The following is a 19,925-nucleotide window of genomic DNA, read 5'->3' on the forward strand; positions in this document are numbered from 1 at the left end:
GGTGATAAAGTGTTATGTCGACTGCCGGTTTTTCCAAAGATGGTGTGAGCTTGGTACCGAACGCCATAGGGACTTTGACCTTTGAGTCTCCCATCATGCTGAACTTTGCAAGATGAGTCTTGGTATATGCTTCCTGGTTGATAAAGATGCCTTCGGGTCCCTGTCTAATATTTAAAACTAGGAAAAAGTTAATTGGACCCATTGAGCTCATTTCAAATTTTGTCTCCATCAGCTTTCTGAATTCAGCTGTTAGGCTAGGATTCGTTGAGCCGAAGATGATATCATCGACATAGATTTGAACGATCATAAGGTGGTTACCTTCCTTTTTACGAAAGAAGGTTGGGTCAACCGAACCTTGTTTGAATTTAGACATCTTTAAAAACTTAGTTAATGTTTCATACCATGCCCTAGGTGATTGTTTCAGACCATAAACAACTTTATCCAAGATGTAGCAAGGATCTGGATGCTTTTCATTTACAAAGCCAGGAGGTTGCTCCACATACACGGTTTCTTCAAGTTCCCCATTCAGAAAGGCGCATTTTACATCCATCTGGTATACCTCAAAGTTCTTGTGTGCAGCATAGGCAAGAAATATACGAACGGATTCCAGCCTTGCCACCGGAGCGAATGTCTCTTCGTAATCAATTCCTTCTTCCTGGCAATAACCTTTCACCACTAGCCAAGCCTTATTTCGAATCACATTACCCTCCTTGTCCATTTTGTTTCTGAACACCCATTTGAGACCTATGACCAAGGCATCTTTTGGAGTTGGAATGAGTCTCCAGACCTTATTTCTTTCATACTCATTGAGTTCGTCTTGCATTGCCTGAACCCAATTAGAATGATCGAGAGCAATATTGACGGTATTCGGCTCTATTTTGGAGATGAAAGAATTAAACATGCAAAATTCTACTTTGGAGAATAAGGAAGTTTGCTTCGCCTTTAGTTGAGATCGAGTTAGAACCTTTTCAGATGCATCACCCACTATTTGAGATACAGGATGATCTCTGGTCCATTTGGTGAGAGGAGAATAATTTGGATCATAGGATGGATCCAATTCAGCATTTACCATTTCTTCCAACTCTGATTGAATGTCATCATCATAGAGCATATCTGAGTTCTCCCCCTCGACAGATGATGAACCAAGAAGTCTTTCTTCAACCGAGCTTTCGGGTTGATCCGGACTTTCGGTTGTCACTGGACTTTCGGGTGCTACAGGACTTTCTGGTGCAACCGGGTTTTCGGGTGCTACAGGACTTTCGGGTGCTACAGGCCTTTCGGGTGCTATAGGACTTTCTGGTCCGTCAAATATTGGATTCTCCCCCTGAATATGTGAGTCATGTTGATTTGAAGAAAAAAATATTCTCCCCCTCAACCGAAGTACCGCTCTGGGGAGGTTCTTTTCGAACTGGTTCTTTTGCTCCCATTTGTTTGGCTGCATCTTCGACAATCTTCTTAAGGTGATCAATCTTGTTGTTTGTTTATGTGGCCTCAGAGTGAGCAGCTTTCTCAGGTTCATCAAATAGATCCATGAACTGGTCAAAGAGATTGGCGATTGAGGCTATGACTTGACCTGTTTGAGAGAAAATCTCTCAAATTGCTTCTTCGGTAGACTTCAACTTCTTGGCGTAATTGTCATCGAACGTCACATAATAGGTTTCTTCAATTCTTTTAGAACGCTTATTCAAAACTCTGTATGCCTTTGAAGTAAGAGAATATCCCAGAAAGATACCTTCATCAGCTTTGACATCAAACTTGTTGCGATGTTCTTTGGAGTTGAAGATGAAGCACCTGTGTGACAACCCGATATTTCTATTCTTTGTAATGACCTAAAAAGTCAAGTATTGTAACCACTTTTGAGTTAATAAAATTAACTTTGATAATAAAATGCCCAAAAAGTTCTATTTAAACTCTTTCTATGTTTAAATGTCTTTAATCCATGATCGTACGTAAAAAGAACGCCCAAATCCGACTTCGTATATTGAAGTTATGATCTTTCAAGTTCGGCTTAGCAACATACAACTAAAAACTCGAATCGAAGATCGAGCGACTTTTGGCCGGAATGACCTAAACGAGAATCGAAGGTCTCGACAATGGTATTTCAGCGGTAAAAAGTCTGGCAAAAACCGACGTCAGATAAAGAAGTTATGAATTTTTAAAGAAATTCCTTAATCACATCATTTTAATAAATAAATAATAAAAATAACTTTGGAATTTGCCAACGGAATCTAAACGAAAGTTGTAGAGCGTAGTCTCACCTACGCGTGGATATAAAGACCATCGAAAACGGAGTTCGTATGAAGAAGATATGATTTTTTGAAGTTTATTAAATAAATTATATATTTATTTAATTCAAAAATCCGGATTATCCGAAGAGGAGTCAGCGTCCTCATCCGAGGTACGCGCCGCGTAACCCTGTACGCCCTATGGACCCGAGGGCCTTGGCCTCGGATCGTCCACGTCGCCCTATGCGAGGCTACCGACCCGTCCGACCCGCCCGTCCGACCCGCCGTCCCATCCGAAGCCGAGGCAGTCGAGGTTTCGGTCATGCATGACGTACGCGTACGCGTTGCGTACGAGCGTACGCCCCGCGTACGAGGCTTCTCAGACCCCCCTATAAATAGCATGCGAAGGCTTCCGAAAAAAATGCTCATTTCTCTCCTTTCTCTCACGATCTTGCCTCATTTTCCGTGCCCGTTCAAACCCGAAGCTCTGGTCTTTTTGCTCAAGTCCCGAGGGTCGATTTCACTCCCGAGAATCCCGAGAAAAATCCGTTTCCTGAGACGAAACTCTGCCCGGTTTTCCATCTCGCTATCTTCAAACTTTCAAGTGAGTTCATACCCCTTAATTTACCTTTTAAATGTTCTATAAATTCTTTTATATGCTTTCAAGGGGGGGATTACAAGTAAAACACACGAGTATTATCGTGTGTTACATAAAGAACTATTTTATATGCTTTTATATATCCAAATCACATGCGATTTACAAACTTTATAGGGAACTTTCATATATAAAATATGTTACAAGAGCGTTCTATCTTTTGGAATATAAATTGTTCTAATGCATGTATAAACTAAACATTTTCATAGATTATGTATACTTGCCTATCTCAGGCTCTACACAAAAATCTATGCTTTCATAACAAATGATTTCTTTTCTAGGTATTTCTAAACAAACGTGACACACTTTTAGAAAACTATAATAGGTATAGTTTTACGAACAAATTCCTAACTCTTATGTACTAGAAAAATGAATTTCAAGAAGTCACTTTCATATACAAAAACAAACGAAACATTTTAACAAGTAGATCTGTTTTTATACACCGGGTTTTGTGAGACACTAACTTCACGTACGTTCGAGTACACATTTCAAGTCATGTATTATATACCAGAATCTCTTGGAGGGGGAGCATGGTGTTTGTGTATAGATCTATACGGGCTTGACAACCTGCGCCCTGACTGTTAGCTGCAGTCCACCGTTTGGGGTGACAAACGTCATAACATTCCAACGCCTGAAGAACGTTGTGTATAGGCATTCCGAGTCAATAGTATGGTTATAAAACTCACATGGGGTATTAAAAATGCATTGATTTACAAGGTTTTCAAACACATTTGTTATTTTACACTTACATACATTTTAGAAACAAACATTGGTCTTGAGTGAAGGCTACTTTTATACTAGTAGAAAATATAGGATTTTCTAAACACAAACAAACCAAGACAAAACATTTCATTTCATACAAACATTGTCATTTAAATACTTATGAAACTCACCAGCTTAAATGCTGATCTACTCTTTCAAAATTACTTGTATGTCCCAGGAAATCAGTAATTTCAGGTATCATTATGCTTTTGATGAAGGGATGTTGCGGCGCCAGTTTAATCTCATATTTTGACATCATATTGTAATTGGTTTTGAACATGTAAATTTTGACAAATGTAAACTTTCAATTATATATATGATGGTTGTATTGCTTTCTTTACTATGTATTCATCTGTTACGTTACCACATGAAGTCATCCGCCCCCGAATGTTTCCGCCGTTCAGGTTTGGGGGTGTGACAACCTGGAACTGAACACGTGAAAGAACTTGACATTCGGCTTCCTGTTGTTAATTATCTCATAAGGAGTGAGAGAGAAATGCTTGTTGAGATAAGACCTGTTCTAAGTAAAACACGCTGCAGCAATGGTGTCAGCCCATAAATATAAAGGAAGGGAAGCAAAACTTATCATGTTTCGGGCCGCCTCACACAGGGATCGGTTTCGCCTTTCGACAATTCCGTTATGTTGAGGTGTATAAGGGGCTGAGAAGTTGTGACTAGTGCCTTTTTCTGCTAAGAAGTCTTCGAATTCTTTGTTCTTGAATTCCAGTCCATTGTCGCTCCTAATATTTCGAACAACTTTTCTTAGTTGCACTTCGACTTGCTTGATAAAGATCTTCAGTTTGGGAGTCGCCTCAGATTTGTGCTTCAGAAAGAATACCCAAGTAAATCGTGAGAATTCATCAACAATAACAAGGATGTACTTGTTACCGCCAATGCTCTCGCTTGATAATGGACCACATAAGTCGATATGAAGCAACTCAAGTGGTTCAACAACTTTGGTGTTTATGATTGTTGGGTGACATTCGCGACTTTGTTTCCCCATTTCACATGCATCACATAAGTGTTCACGATCGAACTTGAGCAATGGAAGTCCCCGAACATGACCACCGGTGACTAGCTTGTTGATGTCTTTGAAGTTGAGATGTGAGAGCCTTCGGTGCCACAACCAACTTTTGTCTGAATGAGCTTTGGACAAAAGACATATTGCTGGATTCCCTTTGATTGGTATGAGATTCAAAGGGAACATTTCACATTTTCGTTCAGACTTGAGAATGACTTTGTTGGATTTCTTCTCTATTATCTCTGAACCTTCGTCATCGAATGAGACTTTGAGACCTGTTCCTCCCACCAGTTGAGACACACTGATGAGGTTATGTTGCAACCCCTCTACATACGCCACCTTCCTTATTGTAAAAAATCTCCATTGGTTATCATCCCATAACCCTTTATCGTTCCATAAGAGTTGTTACCAAACTTGGCATTGCCATCGTTTTGAAGTGACCGAAACTCCCTTAGCTCTTCCTTCCTTCCTGTCATGTGACACGAGCACCCACTGTCTATGTACCATTCTTCGTCAAACTGCTCGTCACTTATAACCTGCAAAAATTAAGCAGATTTAGGAACCCAAAGTTTCTTGGGTCCTCATGAGCCTTTTACAGAAACAGGAATAGTAAGAGAAACATCAACCAGATATGTTCGTTTTATTAAGGTTGGTTCATCTTTCCTCTTAATGGTAAATACTTTGATTTTATTGGAGTTAGATGCAGGTATTTTGGATTCAGGTTCGGGCGTTTGGACTTTAGCCTGCTTTCGGTCTTCATTTGCTGAGGAAATCTTCCTTTTTCCTTTCAAATCCTTCGATGATTGCGAATTTGGTGTATGAAGAGAATTAGGCTTAGAAGAAGAATGAGAATTAGAAGAAAAGAAATTAGAATGAGAATCTTTCCTGACTTGAGTTTCGAAATGACCCTTTCGGTTGAGATCATTTGAGGGACCGAACCTGGACCTTCGGTTGTCGTTTGATGATGGAACGAAACTGTTTTTCCGGTTGTTGTGAGTAGCTGGACCGAAGCTGGGTCTTCTACTGTAAAAGCTTGAAGGGCTGAAATCTGGTCTTTGTCTGTTGTTGTTTGGGGGACCAAAACCAGCCTTTCGGTTGTTGTTACTTTCGGGACCGAACCTATCCTTCCGGTTTTGTTCTTCCTGTGGCCCAAAAGTCTTCTTCTGGTTCTTTTGATCTGATGGAACGAAGCTCCTTTTACTATTATTTTCTTCTCCTTTTGGCTTGGAATTTCTGTCAAAGTGAGTATAGTGGGGATTTTGGGAGCGCCAAAATTGCTTTCGCTCTGAGATTTTTCTTGTATCTCAGATTTCTCTACTGCTTTTGGTTTTTCACCTGTTTCGGTTGTCTGTGAATATTTGCCTTCTGTTTCAGCTTCTTAGCAACAGGTTCACTTTTCATGGAAGTGGTTTCGTTAGTTGAGGAGACATATTCCACTGGAACCTCTTTTGTGCCGCTGGAACTGGGCACGTCAAAGTTGGTAGGTTTATTTAGTGGTTCTGCCACGTATCTACCTTTGGCCTTCAATGATGTTCGCTCCGACAAACTAACTGTTTCATCTGCGTTGTCTATCGGTGCAGACCAGAAAAACTCATCACAACCATCTGCATTATCTTCATTCACTATGGCAGTGAGTTCGGCTGTCTGATGTTCGGTAACTCCTGTGACCTTATAAACCTGATTGGGAGTGGTTCGAACCTTTTGGTATACAACGACCTTTTCTTTAAGGATTGGGGACTTATGTTTGGACAAACGAGCGAATTCCACAGAATTTTCAGAAATCAAGTTTTTGTAGTTTTCAGTTTCGCTCCTAATGAACTCAGAATAGTCAACCTCATCCTCTACAGAAATTTCACTCATGTCATCGTCCTCATTAGGTTCAGATGCATTTTCAACATCAATTTTATTTTCTGAACTTAATTTGGTACTCAATGAGTCAAATTTTTGTATAGTTTCGGCCCTGAGTTTCAACTTATCATTTTCATCCAAAAGATTCTTAAGCATGTCCTTATGGTCTTTGGACTTTATAAAAGATTCAATTTTGTCCAGACCATACATATAGGTGGGATTCACATCATCTGAAGATACAACACTTTCGCAGTTATATGCTTCGGCATCGATTTCATCCTCCTTTAACTCAAGGAAGGGCAAAATCATGCGATGTATCTTCTGACCTATTTCACAGTTTAAATGTAGCTGAGTAATGTTAGTATAAAGTCTTTTTGCAATTAAACAAAAAACATTCCTCTGTTTTAATAATTTAAGATTGTCTCTTTGCAAATAAATGTTCTCATCCCTAGACATAACCAACTCCAACTCCTTCTGCTCTATCCATATCCTTCGCTCCTCACTCTTCGATGATACCCTGCTTATTTGGTCAGTTAGATTAGAATTCGTGACACATGTTTGAGTTAAACAACTATCTAGATTTGAAATTCTTGAATTTAAGTTATTTAATTCCTTTTCATATGATGTTCGTGGAATTTTAAATGAAATAAAAATGGATTGTACCTTCTTGATCAGTTCATCTAGCTCACTGATCTGCACACTGAGAGGCTTCGTTGTGAAGCACACGTCCTCTCGCTCCTTAGCCTCTTTGTTTCCACCATCAGTTTTGTATCCCCTCATCTGGGATACATCTGATACCATCAGAAATCTTCCACCAGCATCACCATTCTTCGCCACATATGCCTTTCCATGAGAGGGCTTTCTCACTTCATCATCTTCTAAGTCGATTGACCACACCTGTACGCCACCGAACTCATCATCATCTACCGAATCCTGCACAATAAGAGCATTCATAGAGGGATTAGTAGCAGCTTTATTCCTCTTAATCTCCTCCAGTCTTTTCAGGAGACTTTCTTCTACATCTTTCTCCTCATCTTTCTCTGCCATCTTCTTCAACACGCAATCTTTTGCGTAGTGATTTTTCCCACCACAGTAGAAGCAACTGACACCAGAGTTAGCTTCACCCTTCGCTTCCTTCTTTGATTCTTCAACCTTCGGCTCCTCTTTCACTTTTTCAGAGCTGTAGCTTCCCTGCCAATTTCGGTTCTTGTTGGTAGGGAACTTCTTCTTAATGAACCTTCTGGGATTTGATACCATCATAGCATAGTCTTCAGCTATTAAATCATAATCTCCCAGATTCAAATCTTCTTCTTCTTCTTCTGCATTCTTACCTTTGGACAGAAGCGCCAAAGACCCCAAGTTTGAAACCACGCTTTTCTCTTGTAACACAATCTTTTCCTGGGATTTTAGAATCCCCACCAGTTTTGCCAAGGAATACGATTTGAACTGCTCATGCGCTTTAATCGTCGACACAACTGCCCTCCATTCGGCTCTTAGGCCATTTAAGAAGGTGACCTTCTGTTCGATGAGCTTTCTTTCGATGTCATGCTTGATCATCTTGCTGAGAAGATGATTGAACCGATCAAATGTTTGTGTAACAACCTCCTATGGCATCTGCTTCAATTCTCCAAATTCAGAGAGAAGTAGGGTCTGGATTGAGTGCTCTATATCTTCATCTGTGGAGTACAGCTCTCGCATCCGATCCCAGATTTCTTTTGTTGTACCGCAAGAACTTACTAATCGAAACCTGTCGGATTGAAGAGCGAATCGAATTAGTCTCAATGCCTTAATGTTGCATTGGAACTTCTCCTTTTCGTCCTGAGTGACGTCTTTCACATCTTTTAATAGATCATTATACTCCTTTTGTGTTTTAATGATTCTAGAAGTGCTTGAATGAGCGAAAGGGCCAGATGTGATAGCTTCCCATATCAGATACCCGTTATCTTCAGATCCAATAACGTAATCTTCAAAGTGGTGCGTCCATACTTCATAGTCTTGAGTGTAGAGGATTGGAATCTTGGTGGTTGATCCGATGCTATTAGAGATGTTGATGGGATTGGATTGAGAATCGTCCATGCTTGATCGTGTAACCTGTTATAAGATCAGACTTTGTAATACGTAATATTAGGGCAAGATGAATAATTAATGAGATACGTCAATTATGGAGTGACGGATCAATAAATATCAATGAATGCGGAATAAACCCTAATCACTTCTTTCACAGAAGAGATGTGTATGAATTACACAGTCTTCTACTCTGATACCAATTGATGAGTTGAAAAACTCTTTGATCGTTTAGATCTTTAAACAGGTTAATCACAATAATACGAACAGAAGTATCAAACACTGGAATGAATCAAAATATGCTGAATGATTCAATAGATTCACGCCTCAACAGAGCTCGACTAAGAACTTCCGCTGTAGAGGCTGTTTAGGGTTACAATCGATTAAAAGTATGCGCTGTGAATGATCGACTTCGAAATCTTACGTACAAAGATGCATGCAAGCATCTATAAATACTAAACCCTAATAAATTAATCATGGATGGACAGGCCCAATCCAGATACAAAACTGGACTACGAACCGAGCCCAAGACGCAACACCTAATGGACCCTACACATACCATGCAATAAACCCAGATACAAATCCGATAAGGGCCGTCATTGGTGCCTTAGACCCGTTAGATGTAGTGAGGAGAACTCGCCTCACAATTGTCGCGCTGAAGTGATAAGCTCAACTCTCAGATCACCTCCACAAACTCCACTACTTGTATTCACCGTAGAACCATATCCATAAATTCCCAGTTTCCCAAAACGCCCTAGAAGTCAACTAGTCAACCCTTGGTCAAAGTCCAAGTCAATAGTCAAGGTCAACAGTCCATGTTGACCCGAATCGTCGAGTCCTTCCTAAACTCGAGAAGTCGTGAAATCCCCCATCAACTCATCGAGTTCATGCATGTTAAAAATTCGGGAAAACCCCAGCTGACTCGCCGAGTCTTCCTACGGACTTGTCGAGTCCATGCAGAAACCTTGCAGACAATCTTCATCGGACTCGCCGAGTTGACCATGCAACTTGTCGAGTCCCTTCAGTCTTTTCTCCATTCAGATGCTTTTTAAGCTATTCTAAAGCTCCATAACGTAGATCTAAGCTCCTAAGGCATACTTCTTACGTAAAGTTGCAAACTTTACGTACATGCAAGGTGTAAATGGCCAAATGTAACGCCCTGATTCTTGAGTATCAATTTATGGTTATAAATTCTCATGATTTCAAGGTCTACTTGACGAGTTGGTTGTCTGACTCGTCGAGTAGCAGCGGGTTGGTCCACGTGTTTAAGTGACCTACTCGCCAAGTCCAAGTAGGGACTCGACAAGTAGGAGTTGGAGGATGAAACCCTAATTTTCGGGGTTTTGCACCCTATTTAAAGGATCATTGGCCTCCTCAGCCTCCCCTTACAACCTCTTGATAGTCCAAAAACCCTAATTCATGTGAGAGTGCTCCAATTGTGTATTTCAAGTTTTGGAAGGGGATTCTTGGTGAGAAGAACTTGGAGAGCAAGTGGCTAGGAGCAAAGAACATGTGAGGATCTGATATCTACCTCAGTTTGCATCTCCTGGAAGGTATCAATTCGTTATCTTGGCCTCTTTTCCTTCTAAATCTCATTTGGGTGAAGTTTTGGGCTTTTCTAGCATAATAAGAAGCTATTCTTGGGTATGAGCTAAGATCTGAAGTTGTAACTTCAGATCTGAACTCTCTTTGGCCTCTAAGCCTATAAAGCTATCAACTTTAGCAAGTGTGAACCTCTCCTTAAGTGTAAAACTCCATTGCAAAGCTTGGTTTTGTCATTATAAGGCTTTAGAGCCTTGCATGCATGTAAAGTTTGGAACTTTACGTGGTCAACATGCGTTGGGAAGCTGGATCTGCAATATGGGACCTTATCATGGCTTAAAAAGCATCTGAATGGATAATGGACTGATGGGACTCAACGAGTTGCATGGTCAACTCGGCGAGTCCGATGAAGATTGTCGTGAACTCGGCGAGTCAGTTAGGGTTTTCCCAACTTTTGGCACGCATGAACTCAATGAGTTGGCCAAGAAGTTTACGGCCGAAAACATTAGGAACTCAGCGAGTTGACGAGTTATGCAAGGAACTCGACGAGTGGCTGGTTGTACTCGGAAAGTTGATGTCAACATGGACTCTTGACCTTGTAACATCCCGAATTTCAGAAGTACGATTTAAGAGTTTAAAGTGTAATTTCGAAGAAGGGACTCAACGAGTAGGTATGCTTACTCACCGAGTCGGAGTGGGTTTGGGTCGTGAATTAAGTGACCAACTCGCCGAGTCGGAAGCTGGACTCGACGAGTTGGTACTGGGATGAGAAAAACCCTAATCTTAGGGTTTGCACCCTATTTAATGGACTTAATGTCCTCCCCTCAGCTCCCTTAGCCCCCTTTGAGATGCAGTAAACCCTAGCTCATGTGTATAAGGCCATTGCAGGGAGATTGAAGCTTTGAGAGGTGTTCTAGTGGAAGAAACTTGAAGATAAAAAGGGTTTGCATCAAGAAAGTAGTGTAGATCCAGAATCTACTGCAGTTTTGGGCACATCTTGGAGGTAATGAGTTGTTACCTTTCCTTTGTTGCTTTTAGATTTATTCTTGAATGAGATTTGGGGCCATTTTGGTATGATTGAGATCCACTTCGGGTTTGGAGTCCAGATCTGAGGTTGCTACTTCAGATCTAGACTTGTATTGGTCCAGAAAGTCATAAAGCATCAGTTATTGGATTGTTGGTGAAGCCCTTTTGTCTAACACCCACGCCTTAGTGTGTTTTGGGCCTATATCTCTTTGGTTTCATGTAAAGTTTGCAACTTTATGTGAGGGATAGATTGTAGAAGGGTGGATTTACGTATTGGAGCCTCAGCATGGCTCGAAAAGCCTCTGAATGGATTGAGAACTGGAGAGACTCGGCGAGTCACATGGGTGTACTCGACGATTTGTATGAACACGTGCATGGACTCGATGAGTTGGAAGAACAACTCGGCGAGTCTAATGAAGATTGCCTTGGACTCGGCGAGTCAGGTCGCAGAACTCCAACCTCTTTTGGTTAAGCCTTGGATTAGTGAGTCGGTTGGCGACTCAGTGAGTTGGACAGGATGGGACTCAGAGATCGTTGGAATCGGCGAGTCTTGGGGCGACTCGGCGAGTTAAGTTGTGTCATGAGAGTTTTCTGGGTAAGGGAACTCGGCAAATCGACGGGGAGACTCGGCGAGTAGAGTCAACCAGGAAGGTTGACTTTAACTGAGGACTTTGACTGTCACACCCCAAAACCGAGAACGGCAGAAAACATTCTGGGGTGGAGGACGTCATGCATAGTATCATAACAATTGCATAATAGTAAAAACAAGCGACAACAACCATTGCATTAATATAGTGATTTAAATACAAACGTGTTATGTACAGTTAATAGACACCAAAAGTATAACAAAAATAAAAGATGGGTCTTGCATATGCTCCATCTTCTCAAAAGCTGCACCAGTACCTGTCTATCTTTCACCTAAGGATACAAGTTATTTTGAAAACGAGTATCAGCATAAAGCTGGTGAGTTCATAAGATTTTAGTGTCATTTCTTGCATAAAAGTGTTTACAATCAATTAATATATGAGTTGAAATGAATGTTGAGAGTAGTAGAAATCCCTAGAAAATCCTATATTTTCCAGATTTAGATATTTGTAAGTTAAATCCTTTGAGTGTGTAAAAGTATTTTCATTGAAACTATCAGTGCTAAAAATAAGGTAGTAAGTTTCATACAAGTAGCGTAGATGAGTAAAAGTATTGCTGGTTGACTGTAGTAGTGTTGCAACTTCAATATATATTTATTTGCTTCGGGAATTTAGATTAGACTTTAATTCTCAGTGTGTTAATTTGAATAGAGATGAGATTTCTTATGTAACCGAACTGAATGATTATAGAGGTTCCGATAACCTTCCCGGTCATCCACAGTGTAGTGTTGTAGTGCCATCCCTGGGCCTAGTCGGCTCGGACTGTAATTTAACAGTCGGGATGTAATAGCGTCCGTCCTGTATAGATCTATACATGTAGTGTTACTTTCCTTTCGAGAAGCCCTGGTTACATGGTATTTACGTAGTAGAGTGTCGTATAGAGGAATAGTATGTTATATTCTGGATTAGTGTATTCTCTTGAATTATAGTATAGTAAATTTTAGTTATAGTATAGAGAGTGTTCTCTTAAACGTGTCTAAACTCGTGATAGTAGTAGTTATAACGGGTATCCTAGTGATAGAGGCATCAAGCAGTAGTGGTAACTATACCTATTATAGTTATATAGAGTGTAGAGTCGCATGCCTTTGATTTACAAAGGTATTATATAAGATGAAGACTTTCATATCTAACACAATATATATGATATATAAGTAAGAAATCAACGACAGTCGGACGGATAACAATATACCCTAAGACCACAATCAAACAAGAACAGAAAATAAGGTGAGCTATCGGTCCTAAGTCCTTCAAGTCTTATTTATATAAATATATGGATGTCGATATAGTTAAAAAGAAAAGTAATTTAAATACAATTTGAAAATAGTTTAACAACAATTTAATTTAGAAAATGCGTTTGATGAATATTTAAAACAGTTTTATTGACAAATAAATAAAAGTATAGAGAGATCCTTCTTGGTTGTAAGCTATAAATCACATATGATTAGGAACTAGAACTTATTGCATTTACATTTATCCCCCCCTAAAACATGTAAAAACATTTAAAAAGGTTAATTAAGGGGTATGAACTCACCCGAAGCGAGTGGATCGGATAGGAGTCTCGGTTGTGTGTTTGGTGTCAAGTGAGGACTTGAACACACTTTATAAACCTAGTGACATATGAAGACACATGTTTTCATATAATTAGTGGATGAAATACTAATTTAACACATATAGACATCCTAATGTGAAGGAAAACGCTTTGGTTAAGTGTTAGGAGGCTATTGGGTTGCAATGAAAGAGTATAAGACCTCACCATGGAGTTTACTCTTCTAAAACTCACCTTGAGTGAGTTTACGGCCGTAAACTCATGGAAGGAGTGGGTTTGAGTGCTTAAAGGGTTCATACACTACTAGGGGTAGTTCTAGGGCTTAATCCGAGGCTTAAGGGGTGTTTAGGGTTAAAGGAGGGTAGTTCCTTGGAGTTTGCGGTCCTAGGACCACTCCTTGGGAGTTTACGGCCGTAAACCCCATGGTTTACGGTAGTAAAATGTTGGACAGCCGTTAAACTTCATTTTTGAGGTCCTTTGCTCATTCCTAACAATTTCTAAGTGAAGGTATAAGGCTAAAATGGGGTTTAAGGCTTGATTTGCATGGGTTGAGGGAGTTTACGGCCTAAGAATGTTCTTGGGCTGTAAACCCTCTTTCAAGCCCCAAAACTTGGTGTTTAATGTCTAAAATACTTCAAGGCTAAGTTCTAAGCTAATTTTTAAGCCTAAGGAGGAGATTTGGGGCATATTTGGCTCACTTTTAGGGGTTTATGGCCCAAGAGTGTTCTTAGGCCGTAAACTCCTTATCCTTGGCATTCTTGGATGATTTTCAAGCCATATCAACATGTAATGATTTTTAGAACAAGCTAGGATGAGAGAACATACGACTTGGAGCGGAAACTTCCGGTTTTTGGAGAAAATCGGCCTTGAGGAGAGAGAGTGTCTAGGGTGGTAAAAGGTCCAAAAGAATGTCCACCCACCCTTATATAGGGCTTGAGTGTTGTACCCGGTCTACTACTACCTGATACTTAAGTTAAACGAGGTTTAAAGTTTTACCTGATTAAGCGGTCGTAACTCGGCTTGCGTTGTAAACTAGATTTTTCCCAAACAAAATTAAAGATATTACACGTGTTTTATTTATTTCAATAAATATGAATATAAAATAAAACATTATTTTATTTTTTTAACCCCAAAAATTTATTGGAATAATAATAAAAATTATTTTATTAGCGGAAAGTGGGTTACAACGATGGAATAAATTTCGGGTTGTCACATCATCCGCCCGTTAGAGGAAATTTCGACCCGAAATTTAGAATTTAGGTAGCTGAATTATCACAATATAACTAAGCAAAGAGATGGGGATACTTGAGTTTCATTTGATCCTCGCGCTCCCAAGTGAACTTCGGTCCTCGTTTGGCGTTCCAGCGAACCTTCACAATTGGGATGCGACTTTGTTTCGTTCGTTTGACTTCTCGGTCCATAATCTCGGCAGCCTCTTCCACAAAGTTGTGGCCCTCGTTGACCTCAATCTCGTCGAGTGGGATTACAAGAGTCTCGTCGGATAGGCATTTCTTCAGGTTTGAGACATGGAAGGTAGGGTGTATGTTACTGAGCTCGCGAGGTAGGTTGAGTTTATAAGCTACGGGGCCGATTCTTGTGAGAATCTCGAAAGGCCCTATGTACCTTGGATTCAGCTTTCCATGCTTTCCAAAGCGTATTGTGCCTTTCCAGGGTGAGACTTTCAAAAGGACTCGGTCTCCCATCTGGAATTCCAAATGTTTTCTTCGTTTGTCTGCGTAGCTTTTCTGTCGATCCCTAGCAGCTTTTAATCGTTCGCGAATCTGTACAATCTTCTCGGTCGTTTCTTGAATGATCTCCAGACCCGTGAGAGAGTTGTCAGGAATGCATCCTTTAGCTAACTGAGTGTCACCCACCTCATCCCAACATAGAGGGTATCTACATTTTCGGCCATAGAGGGCTTCGAATGGGGCTGCCTTAATGCTCGTGTGATAACTGTTGTTGTAGGAAAACTCGACAAGGGGTAAGTGGGTATCCCATGCCTTACCAAATTCTATTACACAGGCTCGCAGCAAATCTTCTAGGGTTTGGATCGTCCTCTCACTTTGTCCATCAGTCTGCGGATGGTAGGTTGTACGCATGTCCAGCCTCGTCCCTAATGCGTTTTTCAGCGATTGCCAAAATATCGAAGTAAACCTACTATCTCTATCATAGATAATAGATATAGGGACACCATGCAGCCATACTATTTCCGTAATGTATGTTCTTGTGAGTTTCTCCATCTTGTCTGTTTCTTTGATGGGTAAGAAGTGTGCGGACTTGGTCAATCTGTCGACGATGACCCATATGGTATCCAACCCACCCGTTGTCTTGGGTAGCTTAGTTATGAAATCCATACTGATCCGCTCCCACTTCCACTCTGGTATCTCCGGTTGTTGAAGAAGACCTGATGGCTTCTGGTACTCGACCTTGACCTTCGTGCAAGTAAGGCATTTACTCACAAAGGTAGCAATCTCTGCTTTCATGTTTGGCCACCAGTATAGCTTTTTGAGATCCAGATACATCTTATCCGAACATGGGTGAATGGAATATCGAGTGTTGTGTGCTTCCTTCATGACCAAGTCTCTGAAACCACCGTGACGCGGCGTCCAGATTCGGTCCATGAGATAATAGGCCCCATCACCCTTGACCTCCAATTTCTTATCCATTCCACGTAAGGATTCACCCGCCACATTCTCAGGCTTTAAAGCTTCGAGTTGAGCCTCCTTAATCTGTGCGGATAGATGCGAATGGATATTCATTGTTAATGACTTGACCCTTCGACCAGAATACTCTTTTCTACTTAGGGCGTCTGCTACTACATTGGCTTTTCCCGGGTGACAACGAATCTCGCAGTCTTAATCATTGAGTAGTTCGACCCATCGTCGTTGTCTCATATTGAGCTCCTTCTGGTTCAGTATGTGTTGGAGGCTTTTGTGGTCAGTGTATATTGTGCTCTTCGTACCATACAGGTAATGTCTCTAGATCTTTAGAGCGAATACGACCGCTCCTAACTTGTCACACCCCGAAATCGAAGGCGGAAACGTTCCGGGGCGGAGGACGTCATGAAGTATCGCAACCAATGTACATAGTAAGCATAGTAAACACAAAACATTACATTACATAGATTCATTACATTTGTTTGAAAGTAAAGTAATACAAGTTTTATAGATACATTATATTAAACAAAAGTAAGATGTAACTTCCATACGCTCCGTCTTCTGCAAAAGAACGCGGGATACCTGTCTAAGGAGAACCTGAGAATACAACCAGTTTAAAAAATCAGCATAAAGCTAGTGAGTTCATAAGCTGTTCGTTTATATAAAAAGATCATGTTTCCTTTGGTTTTCTGAAAAGTTGTTATCCAAGAAAATCCCATATTTTCTTATAAAGACAGTTTAGTTGAAGTTCTGCATGTCTGTTAAATACAACAGTAGATAGTTTAATACATAAAACTATAAATTGAAAGATCCACTGGGAATACCATCCAGTACAACAGTAGGTAGTTTTAATATATAAAACTATAGATTAAAGAAGATATAGATTCAAAACCACTAGGAATACCATCCAGTAAAACTATAGATTAAGAGAAGATATAGATTCAAAACCACTAGGAATACCATCCAGTAAAACTATAGATTAAGATAAGATATATATTCAAAACCACTGGGAATACCATCCAGTAAAACTATAGATTAAAAACCATGGGAATTCTATCTCGCACTAGATATTAAATCCATGAATAAACTATATTAATACGTATTGTGAGTCGGGTAACCATGCTAATATGACAACGAGACCTCCTTGACGTTCTTCAGGCGTCAGACGATATCCGGAATTTGTCACCCCAGGCGTGCCCGCCTAACTGTAGCTAGCAGTTTAGGTGTGGGATTGTCAGTCCCGAATAGATCTATTCACAAATTCTACGCTCTCCCTCTAGGAGACTCTGGTTACACTTCCGAGGAGGATTTACTGATGACCCGAAGGGTTTAATGAAGATAATCTCACAAGCTAGTATTAAATTATTCATGGTGTCCTCGTTCGTTATCAAACATACTAACCATTCCGAAACATAATACAGTAAAAACAGTTTAATACAATGAAATTATCTGGCATAATACTCTAAATTAAACAGGGATAAACTGAATTATACATAGTTTATCTATTAACTATGCATAAAATCTGTGTCCGTAAAACAAGAACTCAAGATTCCAAATTATTCCCATAATAATTTGATTGGTTTGATTGTTTCCTTTATTGTAGTTGAAATCTACTTAGTTATATTCAGTAAAACATCCCTTATGCTCCGCATGATACAAAAGGGGTAACGATATCTAAAAGTTTGCCAGATATTTATAGAATTTCATCAGTTTTAAGTTTAGAAAACATTTATAATTTTGCTTGTATTCCCTCCTGAAAACATTGAAAAACACAGAAAAGGCGTAGGGGTATGAACTCACCGGTCGAGAAGTGTGCCGGTTGGATGCTAACTGTCAATTCGGGAATTGAAAACACGCGAGGTTCCTATGTAATATGAGGAGATACATAAATTGTATCTAATTAGACCTTGGTCTATTAATTAAATAAGAATAAACACTTCTAGACGCGAAAACACTTCAATTCAAGTGTTTGGAGTGACCCGGGTGGCATCTAAGGGGGTGTATGGCTTAGGAATGGAGTTTACTCTTCAAGAGTAAACTCTTAGAAGAGTTTTCAGCCCTAAAAACCACATCCCCATGAGTTTACGGCCGTAAACTCATGGGTGGTGCTATTGAGTGCTAAATAGCCTTATAACATTTGAGGAATGATGCTAGGTTTGGTTCTAGGGCATTAGAAAGGGATTTGATCAATCATATTAACCATTTGATGAGTTTACGGTAGTAAACTAGGAGTTTACGGCCGTAAACTCTCACCCACTCAATCCTTATGTGCTTTGATGGTCCTAGGTTAATCACGTGTGATTTAAACTTATTTTACAAGTCATGAGGTGAATTTAGGGCACACTTTGACCAAGATATAGGAGTTTACGGCCTAGGAACCCATCCTTGGGGGCTTTATGGCTGTAAGCTCCTATGGGGGTGGTTTTCATCAAGTTTAAGGCCCTTAACTCATTTCTGGTTGCTTCTAGACTTTATTCCAAGGCTTATGAGGTGTTTAAGGGGCATCTTAACACCCTAGAATGAGTTTACTGCCCATGAAATGGTGTTTATGGTCCAAGAATGCTCTTGGGCCATAAACTCATGTTTAATACCTAAATTTTGAGTTCAAGGTGTTCTAACTCCATTCCAATATGTCCTTAAGTCGATTCCAAGCTCCAAGAGTGATTTGGGAGGGTTTTGGGGCTCAAAAACCCCTTATATGTGTGTTTATGGACTATGGGTGTTGTAGGGCCGTAAACACATGTTTATGGTCCTATTTCATAGATTGAACACGGATTTAAAAGCTAAGGATGCTAATCTATGAGTTAGGGTAGTTACCTTATCCATTTGAAGCTTGAATTGAGTGATTTGGGATCTAGAACTTGGATAGAGAGGAGAGAGAGAGAGTAGAGAGAGGTTGAAAAGCTTCAAAATGAAGTGATTTCAACTTTATATATGGTTCAAGTTTGGGACACGGTGGAATTCTACCCGATACTGACTTTAAACGAGGCTTTTGGTCGCACCCGATTAAGTTGTCGTTACCCGATATGGTCGAATCTAAAAATCTTCCAATTATTAAATTGGGGTGTTATCATGAGTTTCTAATGCGTTTGGATACTTACGAGGTCGTTCTAAAAAGTATTAAATTTAATAACCTAATCCAAAATGTTAACGGAAAAATTGAAAGACAAACGGGTTTTACCGACGGGAATGGGTTACAACGATGAAACAATTTACGGGTTGTCACATAACTCAAGGTCGTGCGTGGTGTAGTTTATCTCGTGTGTCTTCAGTTGTCTCGAAGGCATAGGCAATGACCTTACCTCGTTGCATCAGGACACAACCGAGCCCTTGGTTTGGTGCATCACAGTACACCACGAAATCATATGTCCCTTCAGGAAGGGACAATATCGGTATGGTGCATAGGGCTCGCTTCAGGGTTTGGAATGCCTTCTCCTGTTTCTCTCCCCCAGTCAAATGTCATGCCTTTCTGAGTCAATGTAGTGAGGGGTTTCGCAATCCGAGAGAAGTTCTGAATGAATCTGCGGTAGTAGCCAGCGAGGCCTAGAAATTGACGAATTTTTGTAGGCGTCTTCGGTGATGAATAGTTCTCGATAGCTCTAATCTTAGATGGGTCCACGTGGATTCCTTCCTCGCTAACCACGTATCCTAAGAATTTGACTCTTCAGATCCAAAATTCGCACTTAGAGAACTTCCCGTATAACTTCTCTGATCGTAGGGTTTCTAGGATTCTTCGTAGATGATTGCTATGTTCTTCCTCACTCCGAGAGTGGACAAGCATGTCATCAATAAAGACGATGACGAACTGATCTAAGTAAGGACGACACACCCTATTCATCAGGTCCATAAATACTGCGGGTGCGTTAGTCAGTCCAAAGGGCATCACTACGAACTCGTAGTGTCCGTAACGAGTTCGGAAGGCTGTTTTCGAAACA

This window comes from Lactuca sativa, chromosome 5, assembly GCF_002870075.4.
Source record: "Lactuca sativa cultivar Salinas chromosome 5, Lsat_Salinas_v11, whole genome shotgun sequence".
Lineage (NCBI taxonomy): Eukaryota > Viridiplantae > Streptophyta > Magnoliopsida > Asterales > Asteraceae > Lactuca > Lactuca sativa.